The sequence below is a fragment of the Capricornis sumatraensis genome, chromosome 6 (genome assembly GCF_032405125.1).
Source record: "Capricornis sumatraensis isolate serow.1 chromosome 6, serow.2, whole genome shotgun sequence".
Taxonomy (NCBI): domain Eukaryota; kingdom Metazoa; phylum Chordata; class Mammalia; order Artiodactyla; family Bovidae; genus Capricornis; species Capricornis sumatraensis.
Window position 1 is genome coordinate 29,890,805 of NC_091074.1, and position 23,577 is coordinate 29,914,381.

Consider the following 23,577-nt stretch of genomic DNA (forward strand, 5'->3'; position numbering starts at 1 on the left):
GAGTTCCAAAGAATAGCAGGAGAGATAAGAAAGCCTTCCTCAGTGATCAATGCAAAGAAATAGAGGAAAACAATAGAATGGGACAAACTAGAGATCTCTTCAAGAAGATGAGAGATACCAAGGAAACATTTCATGCAGAGATGGGCACAATAAAGGACAGAAATAATATGGCCTAACAGAAGCAGAAGATATTAAGAAGAGGTGGCAAGAATACACAGAATAACTGTACAAAAAAGATCTTCATGAACCAGATAACCACAATGGTGTGATCACTCACCTAGAGCCAGACATCCTGGAATGTGAAGTTAAGTGGGCCTAGGAAACATCACTACAAACAAAGCTAGTAGAGGTGATGGAATCCCAGTTGAGCTATTTCGAATCCTAAAAGATGAAGCTGTGAAAGTGTGGCACTCAGTCTGCCAGCAAATATAGAAAATTCAGTGGTGGCCACAGGACTGGAGAAGGTCAGTTTTCATTCCAATCCCAAAGAAAGGCAATGCCAAAGAATGCTCCAACTACCTCACAACTGCACTCATCTCTCATGCTAGCAAAGTAATGCTCAAAATTCTCCAAGCCAATCTTCAACAGTACATGAACCATGAACTTCCAGATGTTCAAGCTGGTTTTAGAAAAGGTAGAGGAACAAGAGATCAAATTGCCAACATCCATTGGATTATCAATAAAGCAGAGAGTTCCATAAAAACATCTACTTCTGCTTTATTGACTATACCCAAGCCTTTGAGTGTGTGGATCACAACACACTATGGAAAATTCTGAAAGTGACAGGAATACCAGACCACCTTATCTGCCTCCCGAGAAATATGTATGCAGGTCAAGAAGCAGCAGTTAGAACTGGACATGGAACAACAGACTGGCTCCCAATAGGGAAAGGAGTACATCAAGGTTGCATATTGTCACTCAGATTATTTAACTTATATGCAGAGTACATCATGTGAAATGTTGAGCTGAATGAAGTACAAGCCGGAATCAAGACTGCCAGGAGAAATATCACTAACATCAGATATGCAGATTATACCACTCTTGTGGCAGAAAGTGAAGAACTTAAAGATACTCTTGATGAAAGTGAAAGAGGAGAGTGAAAAAGTTGGCTTAAAACTCAACATTCAGAAAACTAAGATCATGGAATCCAGTCCCATCTCTTCATGGCAAATAGATAAGGTAACAGTGAGAGACGTTATTTTGGAGGGCTCCAAAATGACTCCAGATGGTGACTGCAGCCAGAAAATAAAAAGACTCTTGCTCCTTGGAAGGAAAACTATGATCAATATAGATAGCATATTAAAAAGCAGAGACAATGCTTTGCCAACAAAGGTCCATCTGGTCAAAGCTATGGTTTTTCCAGTAGTCAAGTATGGATGCGAGGTTTGGGCCATAAAGAAAGCTGAATGCTGATGAATTGATGATTTTGAACTCTGGTGTTGGAGAAGACTCTTGAGAGTCCCTTGGACTGCAAGAAGATCAAACCAGTCAATCCTAAAAGGAATCAATCCTGAATATTCATTGGAAGGACTGATGCTGAAGCTGAAAATCCAATACTCTGGCTACCTTTTGCAAAGAAGTGACTCATTTAAAAAGACCCTGATCCTGGGAAAGATTGAAGGCAGGAGGTGATGGGGATGATGGAGAATGGGATGGTTGGATGGCATCACTGACTCAATGGACATGAGTTTGAATAAGCTCCAGAAGTTGGTGATGGACAGGGAAGCCTGGCATGCTGTAGTTCATGGGGTCACAAAGAGTTGTACATGACTGAGTAACTGAACTGAACTGATATGTGTGTGTGTGTATATATATATATATATATATATATATATATGCATATATATGCATTTCCTTAACACAAGTTTCTCCTCTAGTAGCCAAATGTAGCCATCTGTCTAATTAGTTTACTAATATCAATAAGAGGAACAGAAATAGAAAAAATTGTTAATATTTATCTGGTTTTGTTCAAAAAAATAGTACAGCAAAATATATGTTTGAAATCTTGGTATTGTTAAAACAGATGCTTGGCACACTTCACAATTTATATATGGATTCAATGGACATGAGTTTGAGAATACTCCAGGTGATAGGAAGGACAGGGAAGCCTAGCATGCTGCAGTCCGTGGGGTCGCAAAGAGCAACTGAACAGCAACAGAAAGAAAAATTAAGGAAATTATTTCCCACCCCTTGCAGTACCAAGGAATTTGGGGTAAGATGGAGGAAGAGGGTAACATTTGGAAACTCCAGGGAAAGTACATAGGTGACCAAAAATACCCAGGCAGTTGCAAGGTGAGAGAGGAAACCTCTACAAGTTTGCACATTGACATTTCCAGTCCAGCCTTGGCATCAGAGCTAAAGTAATGTTGCAAGGCAGGTAGACAGGTAAAACTGAAACAGTCCTGTCTTTCCATGGCCTATGTGTAAGAGAGAAGAAGTCTTTGCCTATATGGGGAAAGAAAGTTAAAAAAGAAAAAATACAAAACACTCCCTAGACCCAGAGAAAAGAAATCTATCTCTTGTGGGGATGTCAAGCTCAAAGACTTTCAGCTGAGCTCTGGTCTTCACCTGGAAGATCATGTTTATTCAAACAGCTATACACAGTGAGCTGCAGTGCAACAGGAATCCATCAGAGAGGAGACCAACAAAGAGTATCTAAAGAGCAACAGGATGATTAGAGGGCTTCATCTTCTCTGCTGCCAAGTGGATGCCTTCAGCCGTCTTTTCCCTATATACCCCAGCACTTCCTGGCAATGGAGCAAATCTGAAAAGACCACGTGTTTTTCCTGAGGCATATAAGAAGAGTTTGGGTTATATAGAAAGTCACTGACATTGTTGATTACAGTGAGATCATAAAATGAAACTGAATTTCCTTCTGTTACCCAGTAGATTATAGCTCTTAGGAAAACCAGAACAACTGCAGACAATTTCAAAACCTATATATTTATTTTGTGTGAGAATTATTACAGTGTGAAGAAATTGGGAGCCCCAGTTTGTTCACTGATTGTCTTGCTGGCAAGTCTTTACTTTTATATGCTTCCACATCTGTCATAATATTACCCAGAGTAAACATTAATGCTTGAATAGCAGAAATACATATATCCTACCAATATCCTTGTGGAGCTTTAGTCTACCAATGGTCCCCAACAAGGGCTAGTACTAGCTTCCTATAAGGTATTGGAAATGTGAGAAAATGTTTTTGCTTTTCACAATGGCTAGGAAGTGCTACAACATTTAGTGAGTGCAAGCCAGGGTTGCTAAATGTCAAAAATTGGGAAGCAACATTCTACACTTAAATAAAGCATTGTCTCACATTGTCTCACCCAATTGCCAATCGAGCTCCCACTGAGAAACGGAGGCCCTGTAGTAAGAGATGTAGGACAGGCAAATTACAGAAAACAGAACAAGAGAGAGAAATAAATTACAGAAAACTCCTTTACTCAATAATGTACACTACTGCTAACTTTTGATCTGTAAGCAAATGGTTCTCTTAAACTCACTTAAAAACTCTAATGTGTGCTGTGGGATGTGGTGGTGGTAGTGGCCACAGGGGAGAGAGGTAGAGGTGAGCAGATGATGGAGATGGTGCAGGAGGCAGGTTAACTTCTTACCCTGTAAAATAAAACCTCTGGATAAAGACGGTAGCCTTCAGACTTTAGTGAAAACCAGACAGAGTCTTTATAATAGGCTCATATTTCTACATGGCAACAGAATGGTAAAAGTCATTGAGTATTTAAAGCTCACTCAGAAATTTCCATACTTAGAGCCAAAATGTATGTAGAAAGACTTTCGAGATCTTTTTATATTTCCTTTTTTAAACCACATGTTTAAAACACATGAAGTAACTCTTCAAAATCTGAGACTGACATTTGCTTCAGAAGCTTCAATGTGACTGACTTTGCTCCCTCAATTTCATATGTTTAACTACCAACAATATCGGGGGATGTGAAAAATGACTGTTTTATACAACACATTTGGAGATATGGAATATTCTCTATTATGTCCAAAAAATATACACATTTTACTCTCTAATAAATATGAACCCATAAGAAAATTAAAAATGAGTTTAACCTTATTTTCTCTACCAGCCTTGCCAATCAATTTTAGTAAATTATAAATAGAACTTTCTCTACTTATGGAGAAACTAAAAGAAATTTTCTCCTCTGAACTACGATAAAACAGCCATATGCCTTTAGGTTCTTATTTTCCTTATGGTTTCTCTAATTAGTCTGTAAAATCCTTCACTGACCTTGAACTACATTTTCTCTTTTCTACAAGGTGTTTGGTTGCATATGAAAAACAATTGTATTCACTACAAAAAATAAACACTAACTCATGTAATGAAAACTTTAAAGAAACAGAGATGAAAGGAAATAAAAAGGTACATAAAAGACACTGAATATATTTTGATCCCAGTTTTACATTTCCTCTTTGTTTTCTGTGGGGTTTATGCAGGATCTCAGAGAACATTAATAAGTACTTGCATTCTCCCTGCATAGAAAGGTAGGAAATAGAAGGCAAGACCAACTGGCTTGGCAGTCAGCTTAGTAACACATGTGGTTCTAATCAATTCAAATTTTGTCACACAACTTGCTTTTAAATTCATTTGAACTGAAAAGTAATCTCCAGAATTGTATTAACAAAACTGACTAAAAGAAGAAGCAACTTCTCAGCGTGGAGGTTATTTGCCTTGATTTGGTCACTTAAAGGCCTTCCCTGATAGCTCAGTCGATAAAGAGTATGCCTGAAATGTGGGAGAGCCGGGTTCCATCCCTGGGACAGGAAGATTCCCTGGAGAAGTAAACGGCAACTCACTTCAGTATTGTTGCCTGGAGAATTCCATTGACAGAGGAGCTTGGTGGGCTACAGTCCATGGGGTCACAAAGAGTCGGACACGAATGACTGAGTGACTAATACTTGGTCTCTTAATATTAAAACATCTACAAAAAGTCTCTCTCCCTCTTTCTCCCTCTCTCTTCCTCTCTCTTTCTCTCTCTCTCTCTCTCTCTCTCTCTCACACACACACAACACAAAACCACTTTGTTCTTTTCACTTAGATGATATAAGATCCTTTGATTGTTCCATAGTCAAATATTAAAAAAAAAAAGAAAAAAACAACTGTGGCCAGTCCTTATTTAGTGTTCACATTATATAACTACTCTAAAAACATAAAAGGCAGGCTTTCATCAAGAAAAGCAAAATCAATCAAATTTATTAACTTTTGTTTCTTAACATTTCATCTCTGAGAAAAGAACATGTTAAAACTTATCTCTTAATAAAGAGTGTTGATATATGAGAAATTTGATCAACAGTGTTTCCTGCTGGAAATTTAAGGCTTAGAAAATTCAAAAATGTTTATGAAGCCAAAACATGTATTAATATATTATCATTAGTCTTTAACAAATGAACTAAGAAGTGATTTAATGATTAGAGACTAAAGAAATGTTATTTTTATTTCCGTGACTCTTTGTTTCCGCAACTTAGTCTGTGCATTAAACTAAAGAGGGAAATTTTTTAATTCTCTCCTAAATAACAGTTTACAGTTGAGCTATAGACAGGAAATGGGTGAATTCTTTTTTAATCTAGGAACAATTCCATTTGCCATTGTCTGCATAATTTAGGTGGAGGAATTTATATACATCATACCACTAATATCCCATTGCCTGGGATTCAGTCAAATTCTCACACCTAGCTATAAGGAAAGCTAGAAAGAATAGTGTTGAGCAAAGCACCCATGTGGCCACCTAAAATTAGATGGTCAGTTACTGAAAGGAAGAAAGCAAGTTTGGATAGTACAGCCAGACATCCTGGAAAGCGGGGAGTAATAACAACCTCTGACAGGATAAGGATTGCTTCTGTGATTGCCTCCAGAAATTTGGAGTCTAGGGTAAGAGACTTGCTTTGTATTGCATCCATTTATATTTTCATATTCCATCTATATTATTTACTATAGTTTCAGTTTGATTCCATGTGCACTTTTCTTTCCTTATTTCACTTAAAAATAATTTAAAAGAGATTTTAAAGAGTTAAAGTAAATAGAAACATATAATGGGTTTTTCCAAAGAGTTCTACATTCTTAATACTAGTTGAACAATGATCTTGATGCTAAAATTTACAAATGTATAGGTATGTATGTGCTTTAAGACTATTCACGCATTTTAAAGCTTTTTTTAGTAAAACAGTTTAGAGCACAGTCTGGAGCCAAGCTGCCAGGTTCAAAAACCTGGGGTATGGCTATACCACCCATTAGCTCTGTGACCTAAAGCAAGTTACTTAAACATTTAGTCAGTCTAGCTTTCTCATCTGTGAAAAGGGTTAATAATATTCATCATTATTATTATTATTAATTATCATTTATTGAGATATTGCAGCAAGCACAGATTTTTGTCTGCCCAATTACTGCTTTCTCCTTCCTTATTTACTCATAACCTCAATTTTATCCTATATGTCAAAGTTATGCAATTGAAAATATTAACCTTTTTGCTACTCTTACTTTTAAGCTGTTCTGGCCAATAACACAAAGGTAGAAATCACTAGATAGGCCAGTTGTTACATTATTGTTGTTTATCTTGAAGCTAAAATATAATATTTCTTAAAATTGTATAAGTATTGGAAACCACCTACCATAGTGCTAGAACAAGTTCTCTGGCTCCTTTATATTTTTGTACTGATTTTAAATTCAGATTGTGGCTTATAAACATGAGACACTTTTCCTAAGATCCGGTGATTGTGTCTATATTCAGTTCAGTTCAGTTCAGTCACTCAGTCGTATCTGACTCTTTGCAACCCTATGGCCTGCAGCACACCAGGCTTCCCTGTCCATCACCAACTTCTGGAGCTTACTCAAACTCATGTCCATTGAGTCAGTGATGCCATCCAACCATCTCATTCTCTGTTGTCCCCATCTCCTCCTGCCTTCAATCTTTCCCAGGATCAGGGTCTTTTCTAGTGAGTCTGTTCTTTTGCATAGGTGGCCAAAGTACTGGAGTTTCAGCTTCAGCATCAGTCCTTCCAATGAATATTCAGGACTGATTTCCTTTAGATGGACTGGCTTGATCCCCTTGCAGTCCAAGGGATTATCAAGAATCTTCCCCAACACCACAGTTTAAAAGCATCAATACTTTAGCGCTCAGCTTTCTTTATAGTCCAATTTTCACATCCATACTTGACTACTGGAAAAACCATAGCCTTGACTAGATGGAACTTTGTTGGCAAAGTAATGTCTCTGCTTTTGAATATGCTGTCTAGGTTGGTCATAGCTTTTCTCCCAAGGAACAAGTCTTTTAATTTCATAGTTGCAATTACCATCTGCAGCCATTTTGGTGCCCCCAAAATAGACTCTCACTGTTTCCCTATCTGTTTGCCATGAAGTGATGGGACCAGATGCCATGATGTTCGTTTTCTGAATGTTGAGCTTTAAGCCAACTTTTTCACTCTCCTCTTTCACTTTCATCAAGAGGCTCTTTAGTTCTTCACTTTCTGCCATAAGGGTGGTGTCATCTACATATCTGAGGTTATTGATATTTCTTCCAGCAATCTTGATTCCAGCTTGTGCTTCATCCAGCCAGGCATTTCACATGATGTACTCTGCATAGAAGTTAAATAATCAGGGTGACAATATACAGCCTTGACGTACTCCTTTTTCTATTTGGAACCAGTCTGTTGTTCCATGTCCAGTTCTAACTGTTGCTTCTTGACCTGCATACATATCTCTCAGGAGGCAGGTCAGGTGGTCTGGTATTCCCATCTCTTTCAGAATTTTCCATAGTTTGTTGTGATCCACACACTCAAAGGCTTCAGTGTACTCAATAAAGCAGAAGTAGATGTTTTTCTGGAACGCTCTTCATTTTTTGATGATCCAGTGGATGTTGGTAATGTGATCTCTTGTTCCTCTGCATTTTCTATATCCAGGTCGAATATCTGGAAGTTCACAGTTCACATACTGTTGAAGCCTGGTTTGGAGAATTTTGAGCATTACTTTGCTTGCATGTGAGATGAGTGCAGTTGTGCAGAAGTATGAATATTCTTTGGCAATTCCTTTCTTTGGGATTGGAATGAAAACTGACCTTTTCCAGTCCTGTGGCCACCACTGAGTTTTCTAAATTTGCTGGCATACTGAATGCCACACTTTCACAGCTTCATCTTTTAGGATTTGAAATAGCTCAACTGGAATTTCATCACCTCTACTAGCTTTGTTTGTAGTGATGTTTCCTAGGCCCACTTGACTTCACATTCCAGGATGTCTGGCTCTAGGTGAGTGATCACACCATTGTGGTTATCTGGTTCATGAAGATCTCTTTTGTATAGTTCTTATGTGTATTCTTGCCACTTCTTCTTGATTTCTTCTGCTTCTGTTAGGTCCATACCATTTCTGTCCTTTGAAATGAAATGAATGTCCCATGCAATGTTCCCTTGGTATCTCTAATTTTCTTGAAGAGATCTCTAGTCTTCCCCATTCTATTGTTTTCCTCTGTTTCTTTGCATTGATCACTGAGGAAGGCTTTCTTATCTCTTCTTGTTATTTGCCTTTCGCTTCTCTTCTTTTCACAGCTGTTTGTAAGGCCTCCTTAGACAACCATTTTGCCTGTTTGCATTTCTTTTTCTTGGGATGGTTTTGATCACTGCCTCCTGTACAATGCCATGAACCTCCGTCCATAGTTCTTCAGTCACTCTGTCTATCAGATCTAATCCCTTGAATCTGTTTTTCACTTCCACTGTATAATTGTAAGGGATTTGATTTAGGTCATACTTGGATGGTCTGCAGAGCACGGGTGGCTGCGAAGGCATGCAGAGAGCGGGCAAGAGGAGCTACCCCACGTCCGAGGTCAGGGGTGGCAGCCAAGAGGAGCTACCCTGCATCCGAGGTCAGGGCAGTGGCCAAGAGTGCCAGGCTGTGACAGCGCAGGAGCAGCCGAGAGGACCTACCCCTGCCCGAGGCCAGGGGCGGCGGGCGGGAGGAGCGACCCTACATCCAAGGAGCGGTGGCTGTGCCGGCACCAGAGGGCCTAGAGGAGCTATTCCATGTTCAAGGTCAGGAGGGGCCTCGGTGAGGAGATACCCCTCATCCAAGGTAAGAGAAACCCAGGTAAGATGGTAGGTGTTGTGAGAGGGCATCAGAGGACAGACACACTGAAACCATAATCACAGAAAACTAGTCAATCGAATCACACTAGGACCACAGCCTTGTCTAACTCAATGAAACTAAGCCATGCCCTGTGGGGCCACCCACGGTGGGCGGGCATGGTGGAGAGGTCTGACACAATGTGGTCCACTGGAGAAGGGAATGGCAAACCACTTCAGTACTCTTGTGTTGAGAACACCATGAACAGTATGAAAAGGTAAAATAATAGGATACTGAAAGTGGAACTCCCCAGGTCGGTAGGTGCCCAGTATGCTACTGGAGATGAGTGGAGAAATAACTCCAGAAAGAATGAAGTGATGGAGCCAAAGCAAAAATAATAGCCAGTTATGGATGTGACTGGTGATAGAAGCAAGGTCCGATGCTGTAAAGAGCAATATTGCATAGGAGCCTGGAATGTCAGGTCCATGAATCAAGGCAAATTGGAAGCGGTCAAACAGGAGATGGCAAGAGTGAATGTCAACATTCTAGGAATCAGCTAACTGAAATGGACTGGAATAGGTGAATTTAACTCAGATGACCATTATATCTACTACTGTGGGCAGGAATCCCTTAGAAGGAATGGAGTAGTCATCACAGTCAACGAAAGAGTCCAAAATGCAGTACTTGGATGCAAGCTCAAAAATGACAGAATGATCTCTGTTCATTTCCAAGGCAAACCATTCAATATCACAGTAATCCAAGTCTATGCCCCAACCAAGAATGCTGAAGAAGCTGAAGTTGAATGGTTCTATGAAGATGTACAAGACATTTTAGAAATAACACCCCCCCCAAAAGATGTCCTTTTCATTATAGGGGACTGGAATGCAAAAGTAGGAAGTCAAGAAACACCTGAAGTAACAGGCAAATTTGACCTTGGAATATGGAATGAAGCCGGGCAAAGACTAATAGAGTTTTGCTAAGAAAATGCACTGGTCATAGCAAACACCCTCTTCCAACAACACAAGAGAAGACTCGGCACATGGACATCACCAGATGGTCAACACTGAAATCAGATTGATTCTATTCTTTGCAGCCAAAGATGGAGAAGCTCTATACAGTCAACAAAAACAAGACCGGGTGCTGACTGTGGCTCAGATCATGAACTCCTTATTGCCAAAATCAGACTTAAATTGAAGAAAGTAGGGAAATCCACTAGACCATTGAGGTATGACCTAAATCAAATCCCTTATGATTATACAGTGGAAGTGAGAAATAGATTTAAGACACTAGATCTCATAGATAGAGTGTCTGATGAACTATGTATGGAGATTCATGACATTGTACAGGAGACACGGATCAAGACCATCCCCATGGAAAAGAAATGCAAAAAAAAGCAAAATGGCTGTCTGGGGAGGCCTTACAAATAGCTGTGAAAAGAAGAGAAGTGAAAAGCAATGGAGAAAAGGAAAGATATAAGCATCTGAATGCAGAGTGCCAAAGAACAGCAAGAAGAGTTAAGAAAGCCTTCCTCAGCAATCAATGCAAAGAAATAGAGGTAAACAACAGAATGGGAAAGACTAAAGATCTCTTCAAGAAAATTAGAGACACCAAGGGAACACTTCATGCAAAAATGGGCTCGATAAAGGACAGAAATGGTATGGACCTAACAGAAGCAGAAGATATTAAGAAGAGGTGGCAAGGATACACAGAAGAACTATACAAAAAAGATGTTCACAACCAAGATAATCATGATGGTGTGATCACTCACCTAGAGCTAGACATACTGGAATGTGAAGTCAAGTGGGCCTTAGAAAGCATTACTATGAACAAAGCTAGTGGCAGTGATAGAATTCCAGTTGAGCTATTTCAAATCCTGAAAGATGATGCTGTGAAAGTGCTGCACTCAATATGCCAGGAAATTTGGAAAACTCAGCAGTGGCCACAGTACTGGAAAAGGTCAGTTTTCATTCCAATTCCAAAGAAAGGCAATGCCAAAGAATGCTCAATCTACTGCACAATTGCACTCATCTCATATGCTAGTAAAGTAATGCTCAAAATTCTCCAAGCCAGGCTTCAGCAATACATGAACCATGAATTTCCCGATGTTCAATCTGGTTTTAGAAAAGGCAGAGGTATCAGACATCAAATTGCCAACATCTGCTGGATCATTATAAAAGCGAGAGTTCCAGTAAAACATCTATTTCTGCCTTATTGACTATGCCAAAGCCTTTGACTGTGTGGATCACAAGAAACTGTGGAAAATTCTGCAAGAGATGAGAATACCAGACCACCTGACCTACCTCTTGAGAAATCTATATGCAGGTCAGGAAGCAATAGTTAGAACTGGACATGGAAGAACAGACTGGTTCCAAATAGGAAAAGGAGTACGTCAAGGCTGTATATTGTCACCCTGCTTATTTAACTTCTATGCAGAGTACATCATGAGAAACTCTGAGCTAGAGGAAGCACAAGCTGGAGTCACGATTGCCGGGAGAAATATCAATAACTTCAGATATGCAGATGACACAACCGTTATGGCAGAAAGTGAAGAGGAACTAAAAAGCCTCTTGATGAAAGTGGAGAGTGAAAAAGTTGGCTTAAAGCTCAACATTCAGAAAATGAAAATCATGGCATCTTGTCCCATCACTTCATTGGAAATAGATGGGGAAACAGTGGAAACAGTGTCAGACTTTATTTTGGGGGGCTCCAAAATCACTGCAGATGGTGACTGTAGCCATGAAATTAAAAGACGCTTACTCCTTGGAAGAGAAGTTATGACCAACCTAGAAAGCATATTTAAAAGCAGAGACATTACTTTGCCAACAAAGTTCCTTCTAGTCAAGACTATGGTTTTTCCAGTGGTCATGTATGGATGTGAGAGTTGGACTGTGAAGAAAGCTGAGTGCCGAAGAAGTGTTGCTTTTGAATTGTGGTGTTGGAGAAGACTCTTGAGAGTCCCTTGGACTGCAAGGAGATCCAGCCAGTCCATTCTGAAGGAGATCAGCCCTGGGGTTTCTTTGGAGGGAATGATGCTGAAGCTGAAACTCCAGTATTTTGGCCACCTCCTGCAAAGAATTGACTCATTGGAAAAGACTCTGATGCTGGGAGGGATTGGGGGCAGGAGGAGAAGGGGATGACAGAGGATGAGATGGCTAGATGGCATCACTGACTCGATGGACGTGATTCTGAGTGAACTCCGGGAGTTGGTGATGGACAGGGAGGCCTGGCATGCTGCGATTCATGGGGTAGCAAAGAGGCGGACACAACTGAGCAACTGAACTGAACTGAACTGAACTGGATGGTCTGGTGGTTTTCCCTAATTTCTTCAATGTAAATATGATATTGGCAATAAGGAGTTCATGATCTGAGCCTCATCAGCTCCAGGTCTTGTTTTTGCTGACCCTATAGCGCTTCTACATCTCTGGCTGCAAAGAATAGAATCAATCTGATTTCGTTATTGATCATCTCTTGATGTCCATGTGTAGAGTCTTCTCTGGTGTTGTTGGAAGAGGGTGTTTGCTATGACCAGTGCATTTTCTTAGCAAAACTCTATTAGTCTTTGCCCGGCTTCATTCCATATTCCAAGGCCAAATTTGCCTGTTACTCCAGGTGTTTCTTGACTTCCTACTTTTGCATTCCAGTCCCCTATAATGAAAAGGACATCTTTTTTGGGGGTGTTATTTCTAAAATGTCTTGTACATCTTCATACAACCATTCAACTTCAGCTTCTTCAGCATTCCTGGTTGGGGCATAGACTTGGATTACTGTGATATTGAATGGTTTGCCTTGGAAACGAACAGAGATCATTCTGTCATTTTTGAGTTTGCACCCATGAACTGCATTTCGGACTCTTTTGTTAACTATGAGGGCTCTGTTCGGTTCAGTTCAGTCACTCAGTCATGTACAACTCTTTGCAACCCCATGGACTGCAGCATGCCAGGCCTCACGTCCAACACTAGCTCCCGGAGTTTACTCAAACTCATGGCCATTTAGTCAGTGATGGCATCCAACCATCACTTTTCTGTCGTCCCATTCTCCTGCGTTCAGTCTTTCCCAGCATCAGAGTTTTTCAAATGAGTCAGGTCTTTGCATCAGGTCGCCAAATTATTGGAGTTCCAGCTTCAAATCAGTCCTTCCAATAAATATTCAGGACTGATTACCTTTAGGATGGACTGGTTTGATCCCCTTGCAGTCCCAGGGACTCTCAAGAATCTTCCCCAACACCATAGTTCAAAAACATCAATTCCTCAGCTCTCAGTTTTCTTTATAGTCCAACTCTCACATCCATACTTGACTACTGGAAAAGCCATAGCCTGGACTAGATGGACCTTTGTTGGCAAAATAGTGTCTCTGCTTTGTAATATGCTGTCTATGGTGGTCATAGCTTTTCTTCCAAGGAGTAAGTGTCCTTTAATTTCATGGTTGCAGTCACCATCTACAATGATTTTGGAGCCCAAGAAACTAAAGTCTGCCACTGTTTCCACTGTTTCCCCATCTATTTGTCATGAAGTGTTGGGACAGGATGCCATGATCTTTGTTTTCTGAATGTTGAGCTTTAAGCCAACTTTTTCACTCTCCTCTTTCACTTTCATCAAGAGGCTCTTTAGTTGTCCTTTGCTTTCTGCTGTAAGGGCTACTATGACTATGAGGGCTACTGCATTTCTTATAAGGGATTCTTGCCCATGATAATAGACATAATGGTCATCTGAGTTAAATTTGCTCATTCTAGTCCCTTTTAGTTCACTGATTTCTAGTATGCCAATATTCGCTCTTGCCGTCTCCTGTTTGACCACTTCCAATTTACCTTGATTCATGGACCTAACATTCCAGGTTCCTATGCAATATTGTTCATTCCTGCTTTGGACTTTACTTCCATCACCAGTCATATCCACATCTGGATGTTGTTTTTGCTTTGACTCCATCTCTTCATTCTTTCTGGAGTTATTTTTCCACTCCTCTCCTGTAGCATATTGGGCACCTACCAACCTGGGGAGTTCATCTTTCAATGTCATATCTTTCTGCCTTTTCATATGTTCATGGGGTTCTCAACACAAGAATACCGAAGTGGTTTGCTATTCCCTTCTCCAGCAGACCACATGCTGTCAGAACTCTCCACCATAACCCATCTGTTTTGTAGTCCTACATGGCATGACTCATAGTTTCATTGAGTTAGACATGGCTGTGGTCTATGTGATCACTTTGATTAGTTTTCTGTGATTGTGGTTTTATTCTGTCTGCCCTCTGATGGATAAGTTCAGTTCAGTTCAGTTGCTCAGTCATGTCCAACTCTTTGCGACCCCATGGACTGCAGCATGCCAGGCTTCCCTATGCATCACCAACACCCAGAGCTTACTCAAACTCATGTCCATCAAATTGGTGATGCCATCCTACTATCTCATCCTCTGTCATCCCATTCTCATCCTGCCTTCAATCTTTCCCAGCATCAGGGTCTTTTCCAATGAGTCAGTTCTAAGGAAAAGAGGCTTATGGAAGTTTCCTGATGGGAGAGACTGACTGTGGGGGAAACTGGGTCTTGTTCTGATGGGTGGGGCATTCTCAGTAAATCTTTAATCCAATTTTCTGTTAATGGCAGTGGCTCTTCCCTCCCTGTTCTTGATCTGAGACCAAACTATGCTGGAGGTAATGAAGATAATGGCAACCTCCTTCAGAAGGTCCCATCCATGCACTGCTGCACTCAGTGTCCCCGACCCTGCAGCAGGCCACTGCCAACCCATGCCTCTGCCAGAGACTCCTTGACACTCACAGGCAATTCTGAGTCAGTCTCTTGTGGGGCCACTACTCCTTTCCCCTGGGTCCTGGTGTGCACAACGTTTTGTTTGTGCCCTCTAAGAGTCTGTTTCCCCAGTCCTGTGTAAGGTCTGGTGGCTTGATGGTGGGGTTAATGGCAATCTTCTCTAAGTAGGCCACACCCAGTTCTGCTGCACCCAGAGCCCTTGTCCCTGTGGCAGGCCACTGCTGACCTGTTCCTCTGCAGGAGACATTCAAAGGCAGGTCTGGCTCAGTCTCTGTGTGGTCTCCTGGTGCACACAAGGTTTTGTTTGAGCTCTCCAAGTGTCTCTGGTGGGTATTGGGTTTGATTTTTAACATGATTTTACCCCTCCTACCATCATCCTGGGCTTCTCTTTTGTCCTCGGACATGGGTTATCTTTTTTTGGTGGGATCCAACATTCACCTGTGGATGTTGTTCAGCAGCAAGTTGTAATTTTGGAGTTCTTGCAGGAGAAGATGAATGCACATCCTTCTACTCTGTCATCTTGTGTCTATATTACTTCTAAAATAATCGTGTTCTTTCATTTAATATGTCAATACTATATATGTGATTCAGGTTTTCATTTACCCTAAAAGTTTATTGTTTACTCTTTGAAAGCAAAACATCCTTGGTTTCCAAAAGCAACAATATCACCAATAAATTATAGGACTAGCATCATGTTTATTTATTATCATGTTTATTATCATATTTCTTCAGGTAAATATAAAACTTGTTTTTAATATTGTTTTTATATCCTCTTTTCCTAGTATATCAATCTTATTTTTCCCAGACTGAATAAATTCAGCTTTTCCTAAAGGTAATTTTACTTCAAATATAAAGGATATTATAATTTAGAAACTCAAAAGAAAGAAAAGAAGAGACAAAATCTCTCTAAAAAGGGGTAATCCTTAGTAAATTTGGATTTGATGAAAGATGTTTTCTTTTAAACTCTCATGTTTATTCTTTGTTCTAGAAACTAGGGATAAAGTAACAAGCAAAATATATGTAGGTTTTCCCCACTACCTGAAAGTAAAGAAATATTTTATAAGCTAAAATGGTGTAAATCGAGGAGGCAGTTACTATAGGGCCTATCTTGCTAATAAATGCACAAAACAAATGAAGATAAAGCACAGACTTGGTTCAAAGTTTCTGTGACTTGAAGCTGAGTGTAGTTCCCTGGGAAGGAGCTTGGCAGTGCCAGTCTCACTGCTCAGGGTGAGCACTGCCTCTATAACAGATAGGCTTCCTGCTAAACAAACGCTAAACACTTTTTCAATTTTCCCCCTTTTTCCTAAAAGTGAAGATCCTCTAATTTCTTTCCATTATCAAAAACAAGTACTAATACAGGTCTTTCATAAAAAACAAAGTAATATAAAGTGAACTTCTGAAAAGTCAAGCCACCTATAGATCCTACCCTCATAAAGCTTATATTTTAGTGTAAGATAAAGCATTAAACATTTAATTATATGATAATTTAATTACCGTTGTAGTACAGACTAAGCAGAGAAAGCATATGATATCAAAGGAGACCAATGAAAGCAGCCAGAACCTAGGAACCAGAGAAAGATTTGATAGGTAAATGACATTTAAATTGAGACCTCAAGGATCAACTAAAGGACAAAGGAGGGAGAGGGAGGGGTGGGGCAGATGTTCCAGAACAGGTCATATGCTTGAGAGCAATGACACTTGGTAGAGCACGGTGCAACTAGGAACTGAGCAGTCAGATTTCAGCAGCAAAGAAGCAAGTTGTGTGGGATAATTCTTATCTGGAATTTATTTTAGAATTTATATTAATGAGCACTTCACCTATTGTAACAGCTAACATTATATGTCAATTTGGGCTGGACTAACAGATGCCCAGATAGCTGGTAAAACATTATTTCTGGGTGTGTCTATGAGGATGTCTCTAAAAGAGATTAGCATTGAATCAGCACATTGAGTCAAAATCTTAACCAACACAGATACTCATCATTCAATTCAATAAGAGTTTAAACAGGCTTCCCTGGTGGCTGAGAGGTTAAAGCGTCTGGCCACAATACGGGAGACCCGGGTTCGATCCCTGGATCGGGAAGATCTCCTGGAGAAGGAAATGGAAACCCACTCCAGTATTCTTGCCTGGAGAATCCCATGGATGGAGGAGCCTGGTAGGCTACAGTCCACGGGGTCACAAAGAGTCGGACACGACTGAGCGACTTCACTTAAACAGAACAAAAGGTTGAAGTTAACACTGGACATGGAACAGTGGACTGGTTCCAGAACAAAAGGTTGAGGTTAACACTGGACATGGAACAGTGGACTGGTTCCAAATCGGGAAAGGAGTACTTCAAGGCTGTATATTGTCACCCTGCTTATTTAACACATATGCAAAGTACATCATGTGAAATGCCAGGCTGGATGAAGCACAAGCTGGAAAGATTTCCAGGAGAAATATCAATAACCTCAGATATGCAGATGACACCACCCTTATGGCAGAAAGTGAAGAGGAACATAAGAGCCTCCTGATGAAGGTGAAAGAGGAGACTGAAAAAGTTGGCTTAAAGCTCAACATTTAAAAAACGAAGATCATGGCATCTGATCCCATCACTTCATGGCAAATATATGGGGAATCAATGGAAACAGTGACAGACTTTATTTTCTTGGGCTCCAAAATCACTGCAGATGGTGACTGCAGCCATGATTTAAAATACACTTGTTCCTTGGGAGAAAAGCTATGACAAAACTAGACAGCATATTAAAAAGCTGAGATATTACTTTGCCAACAAAGGTCCATCTAGTCAAAGCTATAATTTTTCCAGTAGTCATGTATGGATGGGAGAGTTGGACCATGAATAAAGCTGAGTGCTGAAGAATTGATGCTTTTGAATTGTGTTGTTGGAGAAGACTCTTGAGAGTCCTTGGGACTGCAAGAAGATCCAACCAGTCAATCCTAAAGGAAATCAATCCTGAATATTCATTGAAAGGACTGATGTTGAAGCTGAAGTTCCAATACTTTGTCTATATGATGTGGAGAACCGACTCATTAGAAAAGAGCCTGGTGCTGGGCAAGACTGAAGGCAGGAGGAAAAGAGGACGACAGAGGATGAGATTGTTGGATGTCATCACTGACCTGATGGACATGAGATTGAGCTAGCTCCAGGAGATGGTGAAAGACAGGGAAACCTGGCATGCTGCAGTCCATGGGGTCACAAAGAGTTGGACATGACTGAGCAACTAAGCACAAGCACAGCACATGCCCACTGGTGTTTACGATTTAGAGCCCCAGGCTCAAACTCATTATCATGTCTTTTTGATTTTAAAAATAAAGTTATTTATTTAAATTGGAGGTTAATTATTTTACAATATTGTATTGGTTTTGCCATACATCAACATGAGTCTGCCACCGGTATACACATGTTCCCCATCCTGAACCCCCCACCCTCCTCCCTCCCCATACCATCCCTCTGGGTCGTCCCAGTGCACAAGTGCCAAGCATCCTGTACCCTGCATCAAACCTGGACTGGTGATTCATTTCATATATGATATTATACATGTTTCAATGCCATTCTCCCAAATCATCCCACCCTCTCCCTCTCCCACAGGGTCCAAAAGACTGTTCTATACATCTGTGTCTCTTTTGCTGTCTTGCATACAGGGTCATCATTACCATCTTTCTAAATTCCATATATATGTGTTAGTATACTGTATTGGTGTTTTTCTTTCTGGCTTACTTCACTCTGTATAATAGGCTTCAGTTTCATCCACCTCATTAGAACTGATTCAAATGTGTTCTTTTTAATGGCTGAGTAATACTCCATTGTGTATATGTACCTCAGCTTTCTTATCCATTCATTTGCTGATGGACATCTAGGTTGCCTCCATGTCCTGGCTACTATAAACAGTGCTGCAATGAACATTGGGGTACATGTGTCTCTTTCAATTCTGGTTTCCTCAGTGTGTATGCCCAGCAGTGGGATTGCTGGGTCATATGGCAGTTCTATTTCCAGTTTTTTAAGGAATCTCCACCCTGTTCTCCATAGTGGCTGTACTAGTTTGCATTCCCACCAAGAGTGTAAAAGGGTTCCCTTTTCTTCACACCCTCTCCAGCATTTATTGCTTGTAGACTTTTGGATCACAGCCATTCTGACTGGCATGAAATGGTACCTCATTGTGGTTTTCATTTGCATTTCTCTGATAATGAGTGATGTTGAGCATCTTTTCATGTGTTTGCTAGACATCTGTATGTCTTCTTTGGAAAAATGTCTATTTAGTTTTTTGGCCCATTTTTTGACTGGGTTGTTTATTTTTCTGGAATTGAGCTGCAGGAGTTGCTTGTATATTTTTGAGATTAATTGTTTGTCAGTTGCTTCATTTGCTATTATTTACTCCCATTCTGAAGGCTGTCTTTTCACCTTGCTTATATTTCCTTTGATGTGCAGAAGCTTTTAAGTTTACTTAGGTCCCATTTGTTTATTTTTGCTTTTATTTCCAATATTCTGGGAGGTGGGTCATAGAGGATCCTGCTGTGATTTATGTTGAAGAGTGTTTTGCCTATGTTTTCCTCTAGGAGTTTTATAGTTTCTGGCCTTATATTTAGGTCTTTAATCCATTTTGAGTTTATTTTTCTGTATGGTGTTAGAAAGTATTCTAGTTTCACTCTTTTACAAGTGGTTGACCAGTTTTTCCAGCACCACTTGTTAAAGAGATTGTCTTTAATCCATCATATATTCTTGCCTTCTATATCAAAGATAGTTCAGTTCAGTTCATTCTCTCAGCTGTGTCCGACTATTTGCGATCCCATGAATCACAGCATGCCAGGCCTCCCGGTCCATCACCAACTCCCGGAGTTCACTTAGACTCACGTGCATTGAGTCAGTGATGCCATCTAGCCATCTAATCCTCTGTCGTCCCCTTCTCCTCCTGCCCCCATCCCTCCCAGCATCAGAGTCTTTTCCAATGAGCCAACTCTTTGCATGAGGTGGCCAAAGTACTGGAGTTTCAGCTTTAGCATCATTCCTTCCAAAGAAATCCCAGGGCTGATCTCCTTCAGAATGGACTGTTGGATCTCCTTGCAGTCCAACGGACTCTCAAGAGTCTTCTCCAACACCACAATTCAAAAGCATAAATTCTTCGGTGCTCAGTCTTCTTCACAGTCCAACTCTCACATCCATACATGACTACTGGAAAAACCATAGCCTTGACTAGGCGGACCTCAGTCAGCAAAGTAATGTCTCTGCTTTTGAATATGCTATCTAGGTTGGTCATAACTTTTCTTCCAAGGAGTAAGCGTCTTTTAATTTCATGGCTGCAGTCACCATCTGCAGTGATTTTGGAGCCCCAAAAAATAAAGTCTGACACTGTTTCCACTGTTGCCCCATCTATTTCCCATGAAGTCATGGGACTGGATGCCATGATCTTCATTTTCTAAATGTTGAGCTTTAAGCCAACTTTTTCACTCCCCTCTTTCACTTTCATCAAGAGGCTTTTTAGTTCCTCTTCACTTTCTGCCATAAGGGTTGTGTCATCTGCATATCTGAGGTTATTGATATTTCTCCCAGCAATCTTGATTCCACTCAATATCACAGTAATCCAAGTCTATGCCCCAACCAGGAACGCTGAAGAAGCTGAAGTTGAACGGTTCTATGAAGACCTACAAGACCCTTTAGAAATAACACCCAAAAAGAGATGTCCTTTTCATTATAGAGGACTGGAATGCAAAAGTAGGAAGTCAAGAAACACCTGGAGTAACAGGCAAATTTGGCCTTGGAATACGGAATGAAGCAGGGCAAAGACTAATAGAGTTTTGCTAAGAAAATGCACTGGTCATAGCAAACACCCTCTTCCAGCAACACAAGAGAAGACTCTACACATGGGCATCACCAGATGGTCAACACCGAAATCAGATTGATTATAATCTTTGCAGCCAAAGATGCAGAAGCTCTATACAGTCAACCAAAACAAGACCGGGAGCTGACTGTTGCTCAGATCATGAACTCCTTATTACCAAATTCAGACTTAAATTGAAGAAAGTAGGGAAAACCGCTAGACCATTCAGGTATGACCTAAATCAAATCCCTTATGATTATACAGTGGAAGTGAGAAATAGATTTAAGGGACTAGATCTGATAGATAGAGTGCCTGATGAACTACGGAATGAATTTCATGACATTATACAGGAGACAGGGATCAAGACTATCCCCATGGAAAAGAGATGCAAAAAAGCAAAATGGCTGTCTGGGGAGGCCTTACAAATAGCTGTGAAAAGAGAGGTGAAAAGCAATGGAGAAAAGGAAAGATATAAGCATCTGAATGCAAAGTGCCAAAGAACAGCAAGAAGAGATAAGAAAGCCTTCTTCAGCGATCAATGCAAAGAAATAGAGGAAAACAACAGAATGGGAAAGACTAGAGATCTCTTCAAGAAAATTAGAGACACCAAGGGAACACTTCATGCAAAAATGGGCCCAATAAAGGGCAGAAATGGTCTGGACCTACCACAAGCAGAAGATATTAAGAAGAGGTGGCAAGAATACACAGAAGAACTGTACAAAAAAATCTTCATGACCCAGATAATCACAATGGTGTGATCACTCACCTAGAGCCAGACATCCTGGAATGTGAAGTCAAGTGGGCCTTAGAAAGTATCACTACGAACAAAACTAGTGGAGGTCATGGAATTCCTATTGAGCTATTTCAAATCCTGAAAGATGATGCTGTGAAAGTGCTGCACTCAATATGCCAGGAAATTTGGAAAACTCAGCAGTGGCCACAGGACTGGAAAAGGTCAGTTTTCATTCCAATCCCAAAGAAAAGCAATGCCAAAGAATGCTCCAACTACCACACCATTGCACTCATCTCACATGCTAGTAAAGTAATGCTCAAAATTCTCCAAGTCAGGCTTCAGCAATACGTGAACTGTGAACTTCCTGATGTTCAAACTCATTTTAGAACACGCAGAGGAACCAGAGATCAAATTGCCAACATCTGCTGGATCATCAAAAAAGCAAGAGTTCCAGTTAAACATCTATTTCTGCTTTATTGACTATGCCAAAGCCTTAGACTGTGTGGACCACTATAAACTGTGGAAAATTCTGAAAGAGATGGGAATACCAGACCACCTGACCTGCCTCTTGAGAAATCTGTATGCAGGTCAGGAAGCAACAGTTAAAAGTGGACATGGAACAACAGACTGGTTTCAAATAGTAAAAGGAGTACGTGAAGACTGTATATTGTCAAAGATAACGTGTCCATAAGGGTGTGCATTTATCTCTGGGCTTTCTATTTTGTTCCATTGATCTATATTTCTGTCTTTGTGCCATTACCATACTGTCTTGATGCCTGTGGCTTTGTAGTAGAGACTGAAGTCAGGCAGGTTCATTCCTCCAGTTCCATTCTTCTTTCTCAAGATTGCTTTGGCTATTCGAGGTTTTTTGTATTTCCATATAAATTGTGAAATTATTTGTTCTAGCTCTGTGAAAAATACTGTTGGTAGCTTGATAGGGATTGCATTGACTCTATAGATTGCTTTGGGTAGTATAGTTATTTTCACTAAATTGATTCTTCTGATCCACAAACATGGTATATTTCTCCATTTATTAGTGTCCTCTTTGATTTCTTTCACCAGAGTTCATTATGTCTTAAGTCTTCTATCCATCCAGACTCTCAAGCCTTTGGTCTGAACCATACCACAGGTTTTTCTGGCTTTCCAGGTCACAGAAGGCAGATCCTGGGACTCATTGGTCCCCATAATCACATGAGAGCCAATTACTATAATAAAACACCTCGTATCCATATCTATGTTTATCCTATTGGTTCTGTTTTACACCTTTATTATAGACTATCACTTATCATGACTGTCATATCAGTCAGAATAGGATAGTTTATGTTGAATCAAAAACAAACTCCCAAATCTCAGTGGATGAAATCTATAGATATTCATTTCTTATCAACAATAAATCTACCAAAATTAAACTGGAGTCCTTGCTCACTTTGTGATCTAGATTGATAAAGCTCTAACTGTAGGGTTTTGTGGCAGACAGCAAAGAAAGCTTTGAAGGGAATCAAACTGATGGTAAAATGCTTGACTGCAAAATAGCAAAATCACTACACATTAATCGGCCAGGACTGGACACATGTGTGTGTGCTCAGTTGTGTCCGACTCTGTGATTCAAAGGACTATAGCCTGCTAGGCTCCTCTGTCCATGAAATTTTCCAGGCAAGAATACTGGAGTGGGTTGCCATTTCCTAATCCAGGGAATCTTTTTGATCTGGGGATCAAACCCATGTCTCTTGAGTCTCCTCTGTTAGTAGGTTGATTCTTTACCACCATACCACCTGGGAAATCCCACTGGATATGTAGTCCTACCCAATAATAGGATGCAAAGAAGTTCAATCCTGCCATGAAATCAGCTTAAAAAACTTGGTTAACAGTTGGTAATGATGACGACACCACTGTTTTTCTTTCTTTTTTTTTTAATGGCTGTATCAGTGATTTTTAAGTAGAGGGTTATATATATATATATATATATATATATATATATATATATATATACATACACACACACACACATATATATATACATATGAATGCTTGGGGCAAAACAGACTGAAATTAAGTAAAATAAAGAGAAATATTAACAAGATACTTTATGGTGAAATTATGCATAGTTAACATGTTGTTTTATACACTTCTCTTTATATGTTATTTTATATACTTCTCTGTGTCTTCTAACTGTTCTCCATTAAATATTTTATTAGCCAGGATTCTTTGTAA